At 39.0% G+C, this 13,601-nt stretch overlaps 1 protein-coding gene across 4 annotated transcripts in view; it reads left to right on the top strand.

Moving 5' to 3' along the window:
* nlgn1 (neuroligin 1) overlaps window positions 1-13,601 on the top strand; it is a 368,401-nt gene that overhangs the window by 339,526 nt on the left and 15,274 nt on the right. The gene's annotated exons all lie outside the window — the stretch shown is intronic.

Genomic DNA, 13,601 nt, shown 5'->3' with positions numbered 1-13,601 from the left:
TTTTCCTTTGTGTTGGATTTGAATTAGATAGAGATTCTCTGAAGGATAATGGATTTGTTGGAGGTGTTACTCTCATCTGCCTAACAGCGACACAAAGGCAGTCATCCGAGTTCTGCTTCAGATCAGTTTTACATGACATGTGTCTACTTTTCTTTAACTGACTGAAAAGAAAACACACACCAACTGAAATCCGGTAAAATTTTAATGAAGCTCATCATGTTGAACTTCTGGATAACGCATTATTTATTCCTGACCCCCTTGTGTTTTGGCAGCCGTAAGCTGTTATTTCCCTGAGTCTCAAACTAATAAAAACTACTTGCAGATGCTTCATTCAGATTGGATCTTTTCTGCTTGGCTTGACAGATGGGGGAGAGTGGCTGGATTAAATTGATTAGCTCTTTTCAGAGACCACAATGTTTGAAAACGTAGCTGTGAGGTCAGATACTGTTGAAACACCAGTGATAATTTTTAGCAGCATCAGCGGACCAAACAGGGTGATGAATAAAAGCACAGCAATAAAATAAAAAAAAAGATTTAAAGATGTGAATGCCTTCCATAATTACTTGTAGCTTCAGACATTATATTGATAACTACCAACCAATGCAATATGTTTTATTAGAGGTAGATTAAATCATCTTCAGATCCAACAGAGGAAATTTGTTTGTTTGCTTAGATATATAGATTAAAACAAATTCCCACAGCTTACAAATGTATTAAGAGTAAAATCCCTTTTAGCTCTACAAACTGCTATTTTCCCATTTATTCAATAACTCTTTATTTATTTAATTGTGAAGTCAATTCAGTGTCTTGCCAAACGACACTCCGAGACATGGGCTGGAGAGGCAGAAACTGAACTAGCGGTCGACCCCTCCACCCCTGCACCACCGCTGCTTGACAGACAATATTTCTTGACTAAAGGTTTTTGGATACAAAGCTTCCAAAGGTTGCTTTATCACGTCTCTTTCCTCATATTTCTTCAATTTTCAGAAGAATTTAGAAGAAATAGTTTGATCAAATATATATTCAAGTACTTATTGTATCAGTATACTTTTAACCGCCGCCACCAGTATGAGTGAATGTGTGTGTGACTGGGTGAATGGGTCTGTGACTGTAAAGCGCTTTGTTCTTGTAGGAAGAAAGGCGCTATATAAGTATACGCCACGCCATTTAACCCTTGTGCTATCTTAGATGACCCCACCCTTCCATTGACGTGTTCTCCCTACCATGACAAAGGTGGATAAAGGTGGAAAGATTTCATGTAATCCATGGACATCAGTGAGGTTCACAAATCATTGAAGAAAAAAGGTTCAGAGCACTGTCTAGTGGGTCTAGATGACCCAACTCCCAATGTTAAAGTACCTAGGATAGCACAAGGGTTACAACAAATTTATAAAGCTGAAGCAAAAATGGACAATTTAGTTTCACCTGGAAGCTCATTCTTTGGTTAAACGTGAAGTACCAGATACCACAACTGACAACCAGCCTAATTGGCCTTGTGGTAGAGTGTCCGTCCTGAGACTGGAAGGTCATGACTCTAAATATTGGACCAACTACCTCAATGCTTTACAGTGACCTTTAAGGGGTTGGTTTGGGGAGTTAAACCACCAAATGGTTAACTAATGAGACTGTAATTTAACTATTTACAGAAGCTCAACAAAGATCAACAGCCAGACAGAAAAATCCCACTGCAATGACCTTGTTCACTAAAAACGCTTAGTTTGGAAGACCCCCTAAAGAAAAACAACAGAGTCCAAAATAAAGTACATACACGTATTTAAGGTGACAAAATCTATTTACTTTTACGGGATGCACACTTCTAGTGCATTATTTTGCCCTGAGTTATTTTGCCCTGAATTTTAAAAATCTGAATGGAAAACTAAATAAATAAACACAGTATCCATGTCATATCTTCAATCTCTGACAGGAATTTTACCAAAGAAACCTAAACTTTTCAGACTGTTTAGTAAAATATTAGGATACGATGTCAAAGGTAGGACTCAGATCAAGTGGCACCAGTTTATAATCACTTTCTTTTCTCTGTGATTTTACTTAAAAATAACCATTTAAATAGTAGTCAATATTTGCAAGGATGTTTGGATCTAAATGACTCCTCTTCAGAAGCGACATCACACCACTGCCATTTAAATAACAGCAAGAAAACGCCTGTCTGAAGTGTCCATCAATCTTCTGCATCCACTGAATTCCTTTCAGGGTCATGGGGTTTCCGTAGCCTACCCGGTTACTGCTGGGCAAAGGCGGGCTACACCCTGAACCGTCCACACACACCTGTACTCACATGCAAACCTATAGAGTGATATGGAGCATGTTTCTGGACTGTGGGAGGAAGCCGGCGTGCCAGGAGAAAAAAAAAACCTACACATGCATGAGGGGAACGTACAGACTCCACACAAAAAGGTCCCATCTGGGGATTGAACCGAGGCCTTCTCACCATGAGGCGAGAGCGCTACTGAACGAGGGAAACAAGCATTTTTAACATGTGCAACAAAGCTGTGGAATGCTCTACCACTAAGCATTCGGCAGGCCTCTTCACTGTCCATTAAAAAAACAAAAACCCATTTTTACTGTAAAACTCTGCTCTGCTGGAGTTCTTTTCTTTTTTTTTTACTTTACTTTGCTTTTATCAGTGTTCTTGTTTTACTACTTTATATTTAAATGTCTTACTTTTAAATTTTTGTAACTTTTTAATTGCTGCTTTTATTCGTCTGCAATTTTGCTGTAAAGGGCGTTGTTTGACTATGGTCATCTTAAAACACCAAAAACAAATTTAAACGAATAAACTAACCACAAAGTGTCAATAACCATACCTATAATGTTTGCAAATGTTTGAAGTTTACTGCAGCAAAACTGGTGAAAGTCTTGGTAATTTGTCCTTTTCTTTAGGCAGTGTTCCCTCATTCATCATGGGGAATGAGTTCTAAATAACCCATGATATGTGAAACTTGTGAAGTAGGATTATAGATGTTTTAAGGTTTAAACCCCTCCCTACACACTTAATACACTTTTCTCAACCAGACAAGAACATTTCCACACTTTTAGTGTCCATTATTACAGAACGACATAAAAGATCAACCCGTGATCAAAGATTTGCGTAGATGTGGCTAGCTGAACGCATTCTGTACAGGTGTCATGGCATGGAGGAGATTGACTGACAAGGTTAACAGCCAATCAGGACGCAGGACACTGTAAAGAAAAAAGGGAAAAACTCCACCAAAATAAAAGGTTATTTTATCAAATAGATTTGTTTTAGGTCCTGCCTTGTGGTTGTAACAGAAACAGCTTTTTCCTTTTTTGTTCTTTGCCTTCACCTAATTTTTCCAGTGTCAATGAAAACAAAGTGCAGTCATCCTGTTTATGCTTCCTGTCATGTTTTTCAGTTGTGTTTGTTCTTTAATTTCTCACTGTTTGGCATTTCCGGGTCTTTTTTTTTGGAGGTGTGGGATGCTAAAGAAACACATCATCGTGTGGCAGAAGTCAAGATCTAATCATCTTGTACATTTTCCTAATTAGAAGCCAATTATGTATTCACTCTGCAGAGCTGCAGTGACTTGAGTAGCAGTTTAATCACTTCCACACCCACACGGAAATCCTCCCCACTCCCTCTTCGCCTTCAACCCGGCAGAAGGAGGTAATCCATACCAGCCTTGTCCTGCGGGCAAATCTGTTCGGGCAGCAACACAAATTAACACGTGTTTGTGTTTGTGCAGAACAAGACATATGAGCAGCGGCTCTTTTCATTTTTGAAGTTGACACCATAATTTGATTTGTACAAGCAGCAGAGAGAGAGGCCGACTGGAAACCGGAGCTTTTTTTTTTTTTTTTTTTTTCCTCTCGATTCGTAAATAGAGAAGGAAGATAAACATTATCGTAGCAGGACAGAAGGAGATTGTTGACTGATGAATGGAAACTTTAACTCTGTAATATTTATAGTACTAAAGTAATCGGATGTGCTGCATTTTCTTTGGGTAATCTTGAAGGATTCCTGTGCCTGAATAATGACCTCTTGGACAAGTGGTGCTCGCAAAGCGACGCACACACAAACACACAAACACACAGACACACACAAACACAGCAGCCTGCCTCTGTAAGTCTGTGCCGGGGCCTTTATCTCTTTCTCTCCTGGCTGCATTGTTTTGATGGAGCTTTAGCTTTTGTGCTGTCATTTTCCTCACTGAAGATAAGTTGTGTCTTTTATATGCAAATGCAGGGAAGCTCACATGTGCACCTGTCCTTGAAACGGAATAAGTTAGTGAATAACAAAGCTAAAATCTATCGCCTTCTCAGTTCCCATCTCTGGGTGTTGGAGAAAACACTTCCTGAATGTGAGCATCTGTCTGACTCAGGTCAAAATAAAATAGTTTACTCTTTTTGTATTTCAACTCATTTTTTTTTAATAGTATATTACTAATCTGAATTCTTACAGGAGAGATAAACATGTGAGCTGAGACTGCATGGAAGCCACATTAACCCTTGTGCTATCCTAGGCACTTTAACATTGGGAGTTGGGTCATCTAGACCCACTAGACAGTGCTCTGAACCTTTTTTCTTCAATGATTTGTGATCTTCACTGGTGTCCATGGAATACATGAAATCTTTCCACCTTTATCCACCTTTGTCATGGTAGGGAGAACACGTCAATGTAAGGGTGGGGTCATCTAAGATAGCACAAGGGTTGAAGGTTTTTGAGGGTTAAGTGCTAAAGATGTAAAACAAAGGGGTTTTCCCAGAATCCCACACTACTGACTGTATATGACAACTGGACAGGGTAGATATAACATCAACCATCGAAGATGGCTCCAACGAAATGAAATCAATTCAGTCAGCATTTCTTTGCAATATGGACACCACCATGTTGGAGCTAGACATCATCAGTAAGCACTGATTATGTACGAGTCGGTCATTGTTTCTATGACAATAACTCTCTCCAATCAGGGGTGAGCTTGTTGTAAGTCCTCACCCCTACCACTTGAAAGCGAGGTCGGGGGAATCTGTCAATCAAGCATTTTGAATGTTCAACATGGGGGCCACATGTACTTTCATCGAGGCATCTGATTGGCCAGTTTATATCTTAAGTAACTTGTACTACAGAAAAATTGGGATTTTTAAGAACATGTTAAAATATGGTAGCAGAGTAAGAATGAATATTCTGACAAATAGAATGACTGAGTAATAGCTGTTTAGTGATCTTTTTTTTTTTTTTTTTTTTAAATGGTTTATTTCAAGCAATTAAGTAGAAATAATACACAACAGCAATATAATCATCAGTTATACATTCATACAGTAACTAATCAAACTTAGGATAATTAGACATATTAATAAATATTGCTTGAAAGGGAGTGGAAGGAAGCGAACTTATATAATCCCACCCCAAAATACTATAACCATTTTATTACATGATTTATCAATATCCGGTTCCCAGTTTTTATCAGACAGAATTAAAAATCATAAGATATCGATAAAGCACATGACAAAGATGAATTACTTAAGTACTACGTCAAAAATAACTATTTTTGAAATCAACATGGCAAATGCAGATCAGTCATCTGAAATATATGCAGATTATGTTACTTATAAAAGCCATTCATATGAATAAAACATAATACATCATATGAATAAAACATAATATATCAGTAAAGCAGACACAACACTGTTTCAGGAATTTTCATAGCAAAATTTCATCAAGTATCAAAAGTTAAAAACATGTGCAAAATTATGCTACATTAGGAAAGATTTTTGAATCAATTTATCAGTTTTTGGAGAAAGTGAAGTAATATCATTAAAAGTCAATCAATTTAAGAATTTTCAATTAGTGATTAATCATTTGTTTTACTTTTTTTAATATTTTTTTGTATTTTTATTTTATTTTTTTAAAATAAAGTAATGCTGTAGGGGAAAAGTAAAAAGGGTCCATAACTGTCGATTGTCCAAGGTTGGTATTTCTTCTTTTACTGATAACAGCCAGTCTTCTGGGTTCAAAACAGAGTTAATAGTTCTCTTCGATGTGTCTGCAGACATTAGATTCAGGTCCATATCCTTCTTCAGCTGATATCAGCGACGGTAAAAGTTGAGGTCAAGTTGTCTGCAGGTCAGAACTCTGCTGTTATTCAGGTTACGTCAGACATACAGAGAAAGTGATGAATCCACGTGTCATATTTCTTGAAATTATTTGGCTCTTTGGTTTATTACTCCTTGTTGTTTCAGACGACGGTGATTAAACACTTTTCAAAGTCTTTCATGGTGTTCACAACCAGAACCTTGGACCGGTCCTCTGGACCGAGCGGTTTGACGTAAATCCTGCAGCCTTTAACCCAAGTGTTCTCAATCTGCTTACGCTTCCTGAGAAGCCGTGCATGTTTTGAGATTTCAGCATTCCTTCTGGTCAGATGGTCGTTCAGATAAGCAGCCGAACCTTTCAGTTGTTTCCTTTGGGTCATCAAAGCTAGCTTGTGTTTGTGATTCACAAACCTGATGAGGATCGCTGGTTTATCCGTCTCCTTTCTCCTGGGGAGCAGGTGGCAGGTCTCGATGGTATTTAGATACAGGGAAAGCCCTTTAGATGTGAGAAATGAATGTATTTGCTGCTCCAAAGATTTTGCACCGATCTCCGTATTAGCACTGCTAGCTACGCTAGCGCTAGCATTAGCAGTGCTTGCTCCTGCTGCATTAAGCTTCGCTTGAGGCTTGATTGGTACTACAGTGAGAATAACATTATTCATCCTTACTGGCTGTTCCACATCGTCCAGTCTTTTCTCCAGAATCTAGACCCGGTTTTCTCGCTGCTGAGCCCGAAATCTTCGGAACTCTTCCATCATGTCCCAAAGTGGCGTTAGCTTAGCCGACACTTGTTCCATAAAACTTTTCAGCGTTTCTTGAATAATGTCAAGAGTCTTTTTGAGGTCTTCGTATTCCTGGGGTTTCTTCGGGGGCATGGTCAGCTCTCTTTTTTGGGGAAAATCAACCTTTTAAGTAATTTGAAGATAGTAGTATTCGCAGAGAGGCACGCCACGCGTCCAGCTGTGTAACCCGGAGCCGGAAAATCTCTTCTGATCTATAGAAGTCTTTAGGATTTTGACTTCTTGGAACCAGTGGATGTTCCTGTTTGGAATGTGAGGGAGGAGGAGTCACTCAGTCCAATTCTCATATACAGTCAATGTCTTAATTCTGGATGTAATGTTGATCGTGATACATTTCCTGTCATTTTAGTGATGTTATATTCAAGTCAAATGTAATCTTCCTTGTGTGCAGATTTGAATCAGTGAGAATTTTGGACAAAACCACTTTAACAGGTACACTGCTACATTTTGGAACTAGGACTGAATCCAATATTTAATTTGTTTCATAACTTGTTTGTTTCTTCTTTTTTGGCTCTGTAGTTTTTAATTTTGGCAGGGTTGTTTGGCTAAGTCTTGGTGCTGAGCAAAAAACAAATTATTCTTGTGTTCAATCAGGCAGCTCTAGTTTCAAGGCTGCAGCCGAAAGGATGTCTGTTGTTGATTTTCTGTTTAGTCAAACCAAAACCACATTTTCCCTTCTTATTGTGTTTTTCTGGTTTAAATTGGACAATTCTTACGGTGAGGAGTCCGTCTCATTGAGTTTCTGAGCAATTTACTATATTTTAACAGCTTATTCACGAATTCATTAGTAAATCTGAAATAAAACATTAGTAGATTACTTTTATAGTTGTCGTTTCAGAATTTTCTGGTTTGGATAGCGTGAAATAGCATAAATCAATGTGTTTAAAGGTTTCAGAAAACAGCGTTTTTTAGCTAAACTAATCTAAAATGACAGCCTCTAAGCTTCATGAGGCTTCATAAGCGTAAAGGTATTTTTTACTTTTCATCAATTGTTCCCGTTAAATGACAACCACTGAAAATCTTGCTTTTGCTTCCCCCCACATTTTTCACACCAGCATTGGCTTCTTGGGGGGGAGGGGCCATTCAGTTCAACTCTCTTATGCAGTCAGTGCACATACTTGTTGATATAATGCTGTATGTAATGCATATCTGGTAGAATGTCCGCCCTCTGCCCGGAAAGTTGTCAGTTCAGGCTGAGTCATATCAAAGACTCAATGCCTTTTTGCGGCAAAACGGTTCCAGAGTGTGGCTGTGTGTGACCACTAATGGGATTTGTTTTGTTTGTCCTCATGTTACAATGCCAATTTAGAATTTGTTTTTGAATTTCTAAGTAAGATATCCGCTATTTGATAACTCTCAAAGAACTTTTAGCAGATTTGTAAAATCTGAAATGTTTTCCAAACTTGAGGAGAAAATGCTTCTAAAAGTAGAAAGCATACTTTTTCAACCCAAGGACAGCATCAAGGACAGGGGACAGAATCACGCCGAGCTTTGTTTTATTACTTTGTGCTGTCCCCTGAAATAAACAGTGCTACGATAAAAACTTCAAAGGCACTGAAGCGACCAGCATTTTGAAACCGAAGCTGCATGCCGCTGCACTGAAGGAGTCTGGGTAAACATAGATGCCTGATCATACCTGACAGACTAACACTCTGTGTCTTCATCTGAGCTTCATGTTGCTTCTCCTTGTTCATGTCAGCCTTAGGTCAATGTTTTTTGGCTGCTGTTGGGTGATCTTCTTTGTGATTTTTTATTTTTTTCAGCAGTCATAGAATCACCATGAAGAAGATCCTCAACATCAAATATCTTTTTTAACCCTTGTGCTATCTTGTGGGGTCAAAATGACCCCACTTTTACATTGATGTGTTAGCCCTACTATGACAATGGTGGATAAAAGTGAAGAGAATTTCATGTAATCCATGGACACCAGTGAAGATCACATATCATTGAAGAAAAAAGGTTCAGCGCACTGTCTCGTGGGGTCCAGATGACCCCACTCCCAATGGTAAAGTGCCTTGGATAGCACAAGGGTTAAGAAGACCCTCTTTGTGTGTCCACTGAGAATGCAATGGGCTAAATGGTCAAATACCCAGCATGAAAGTGAATAAATTCACAAATTCAACTCCAGTATTCTTTAACTGGGAAATTATCAGGTCAGCAATTCATTTTCGACATAATCGATTGTGTGGATTAGCCCGAGTCAACACAACCAAGCTGTGTAAACAAAAATATGATAGTGTCATATTTCGCCCCTGCGCCCACTGCCGTCAGAAGATGAAACACGAGACCCTGACAGCCAATTTGCTGCCGACACACATTTGAAAGTGCCACAGTGCAAACATTAAGGAGCGAGCATACTCTGCTGTTTAAATAAAAGTTGAATGAGTGAGCGTCCTGTAGCTCTATATTCATTAGATCCAGTGAGAAGCACTGTGTGCATCATCAGCATTTTCCCCAGGCAGCGGCCCTCGACGGGCCGCCGCTGTCTGTGCGCTGTTGTGAGAGCAGAACAGAAATGGATGGAGCGCTGCTGAGCCTCTGCTAACATTTGAGGCAATGCTGCACTGTTTGTTTTAAGCAGACATCTGCAGAGAGACACAAGGGGAGGAGGGAGAGGAGTGCAGTTTAGGTGAGGCCATGGCTGTGATGTAAGCTCAAATGTTTTTCAATTTATTTTCATTTGTGAAAGAAAAAAATACTAGGTGTATCTGAAATACAAATTGTATTTGTTTTTTGCCAAATTTGTAAATGTCAGGAAAAGTAAGTTTAGATTATTGAATCAATCAATCTCAATTTATAGCATTTTTCATAAAGCATGCAATCCAAAAATGAATAACATAAAACAAGCAACATATTAGCATCTAATACCTCAGAGCTAACTTTAGTGGTAAGCCTTTCCTCGCGGCCCTTTTCTAATCAGTTCTTTATAAATAGAATTTTCTTAAAATGAATACTAGTTAAAACAGACATCATTTATACATTTTGTTTATCTCAAATACACCCTTCATAGTTGTATGTTTAGAGAATTTATTGCAGACCTTATTAATAGGGGTGTGTATTGGCATGAGTCTGGCGATACGATACGTATCCCGATACTTGCCCTGCGATACGATACGCATCCCGATATATTACCGAAACATTTTTTTTTTAAATATGACTTTGAAAAAGCTCTACCTGAATTTCAATGTCTTCCACTGTAATAAAATGGTCATTTTCAGTTTATTTAATGATCACATTGTTAAGCACTGCAACTGTATTTCATATATAAGTTGCATTTACCAAAATTCATAGTGCTTTTATTTTGTTAAGTTAAAATGTAGAAAGGGAACAGTCAACATTGTCTGATTTCCACAACAAAATATTTTTCAGTATAAGAAATAAAATGGAATGAATGTGCCTTAACCAATAAGTTTCTATAGGGGAAATAAAATGTTGTTTATTTTTTAACATTGCTTATTTTAGCTTCTCCAGTACTTTTAAACGGTTCAAGAGCCTGAAGCCTGAATGGTGCTTCAAAAATAAGGGGGGGGGGGGGGGGGGTACTGATTCTTTCCAGAAGCGATAAAGTGTGATGATGAGGCAGCAGGACAGAATGAAGGAAAGTTGCTTTAATGTGGCAAAGGTACTTTGTTTACATAATCAGTCTGCTCTGCTGCACCTTTGCAGCCACACTTCTCACACGCGAAAGTAAACTGGTAACGCTTATTCGCCACGATGTCGGCCTTTTTTTCAGAGCGTTGTACATATCCCCTGATCCATCAGGTTGCTAAACTACAATCTGTTGCTGGGAGGTTCTGCAGAACTTTAGTCCGCTTTGCCAAAAGCATTTTAGCCGTGCTAAGCGGATTAGCCCATTAGCCACTGCCGTGCTTCACTCGTATTCATCTGAGCCGCTAAAAAGCACATAGAAAACCATATAAATCTCAATTTTTGTGTTTTTTTTAAACATCTGAATCCGTTGATGTCAAAGCTCCTTCAAAGATTCATATTGTTCAGTTTGAAATGTAAATTGGCAAAACTTTTCAACATATTTTTACTATCCTAAAAAAATGTTACTTGAATAATTTTGTCTTTTTGAAAATTTCTATATTTTCTTGTAATGACCAGTAAGTTGGATGTGCCTCTTTCATTTTTTCTCTCTCTAGAAAGTAAGTATATGATGTGACAGTGGCTCAGGTGGTAGAGCGGGTCGTCCAATGATCGAAGGGTTGGCAGTTCGATCCCCGCTCCCACCAGCCAAAAATGTCGTTGTGTCCTTGGGCAAGACACTTCACCCTCCTTACCTCTGGTGTGTGAATGCGCATGAATGATCCCGGTGATGGTCAGAGGGGCCGTAGGCGCGAACTGGCAGCCACGCCTATGTCAGTCTGCCCCAGGGCAGCTGTGGCTACAACCATAGCTTACCATCACCAAGTATGAATGAGGAGATCTCTATTTTGATACTAAGCAGAGTTTTGACTCCAAAGCTTTAGCCGATGGTCATCAAGCAAGAGTCTCTGTGTGTCAATCCCATTGATAGTTTATGAGAAGAAGACCAAATGAGTGTGACGACACCCATAAATGGCTTTTTTTTTCTGTCTCCAACCAAGTAAAGTAGATTTACTTGCCAGTTTTTGTCGGAAGTCCACACCCCTTCCACTGAAAGCGGGCACGAGAGAATCAATCAAACATTATTAACGTTCAACAGGAGAGCATGGGCTTTTAATTAAGATTTAAACTTAAATTAAATTAAAATAGAAATAATAAAGTATGTTAAAAATGGAGCCAGTCGATACTTCCTGTCTGGAACACGACGGGGAGGGGTCACTCACTCCACTACTCATAAACAGTCAGCGGTCCAACCAGGCAGGGTCGAGTCAGTTTTGTGCTGGTAACTCTTTAGCAATCTGCAGTCTTACTGTTTTGTTCTCTACATGCTCATTAATCCAAGCGTTTCCCTCCATTTGCATATCCTCTTTTCCTGTCAGTCTCAGAATCCAACATTTGTGCCGGAGTGCATGCTTCACCGGGGGTGTTTTCCCTCCTAAGCTTTCCCCTGCTCCTCTTTCACATTCAATCTTTCTTGACACCCAGAGTCAAAAGGATAGATGGTGAAAAGGAGAAAACAGAAGGGAGATTATGGTACCCCGACCATGACTGTGGAAAATAGATGCTTTTAGAAAAGGGGAGCATAAAAAAAAATCTCATTTTTCTCCTCATCCAGCCCTCTCTCTGCTTGGACAGAGATAAAAGGGATAAAAGCTGGATTTCTGGATGAAGGTTCACCTTCATATTGTCGTCAGACGGCTCAAAGGTGGAGCTGCAGTCTCAACCCTCATGGAGGGTGTTTGTTTGACAGATCTTAGAGGCATTTGTGATCTTTTGTGTCCAGCAGAGAAGCAGTCATTTTGCCTGGACCAGAGAGCAAACACTTAAATGTGACTGCAGTGATGGGAAGAAATCCCAAAACTTCCAGATCATTTAACGTTTTGGACTCTCCTGTTTACAGCTGCTCCTGTTTGTGTCTCTTCTCCTCTATTCATTCTGTTATTTATTGATGGTCATTTCTGGTTTTAATTACCCAGCTAATAGCACCCTGGATGTGTCGCAGAATTGCTCTGGTCGGCCACAGTGTGTTTGAGATGATAAATGATTCCCGTTTCACAAAGTTACTTTGATTAATTTCTCAGTGTTGGGTTAGATTATCTTGGATCTAATATTTACCTTCCCCTGGTGGTTTGTTACAAGCTTTCCAAATTAGTTGATATAACTCATTCCCTTTTAAATGGAGATAAGCACAATTCAAAGAACCATGTTTTTATGGGAAGCAGTTACAGAAACAAAACTGGGTTTGGTTTCCAGTACCTTGTTGAATCTATGTCACCAAGAATTAAGGCAGTTCTGAAGAAAAAAGGGGGTCCAACCCAGTACTAAGGTGTACCTTATAAATTGAGTGTAGTTGTGCTGGCATGTGTTGTCTTGGAGTTAAGGACCTGTGTCTGATTCCTCCAGTTCTGAGACCTGCTTCTTACTTTCTTTATTTGCTTTTTATTTGGCTGCTATGGACGATTTCCAGTTTGTCATATATTTGTAGTTGCGGTGGTTAAAGAAATGGTGACTGACACGGGGTAAAAAGGATTTCATTTAAATGTAACTGCACAGTTACATTTGATGACAGCTTAGTAGAAATGTGAGGACAGGAGACTAGATATGAACACATCTAAACTGAAGAAAGTTTCTGGGCTTGTACAGGAAAATCCTCTTCAAAAGCAGAGCTCCCTCGAAGACACTTTAGGCTCCTTATGTTTTTTTGTGCTTTCATTCCTCAGTATGAGTGGATCGTCAAACTGCCTCCCGGCTGGGCTTCAAATGAAAAGTAGATCAGGGGTGATGGCCCTCTCGGTGGTGTTGTTAAGGGGAGGATGTCACGTAGGTTTGAGGCTTTTGGTCACCACTGAGGGACTGGATTATTACCTACATACATCTTACATCATTTTCTACAGGTTACCTTCAAATGCCATGAAATGCCAATCCCATAAGATTAAATAAATAAAATAAAATTTGCCTTTTAAAGAAATATTTTATTTCTGTTTTCTTTTTATAACGAAGCAGTGTTTCCATTAACTTATCTGCTTTCAGAATAGTTGGATTTCAGGACTGAATAGCATTCTATTTCCTTTCTTTTTCCAGCTGAAGGACAGTGTTTGGTAATTAAAAAACATATACAATTTATTACTTTTGCTTTTATTC

The sequence above is a fragment of the Oryzias latipes genome, chromosome 4, assembly GCF_002234675.1.
Source record: "Oryzias latipes chromosome 4, ASM223467v1".
NCBI classification, from domain to species: Eukaryota; Metazoa; Chordata; class Actinopteri; order Beloniformes; family Adrianichthyidae; genus Oryzias; species Oryzias latipes.
Note: the sequence above shows the minus strand (reverse complement) of the source record. Positions and strands in the feature narration are given on the sequence as shown.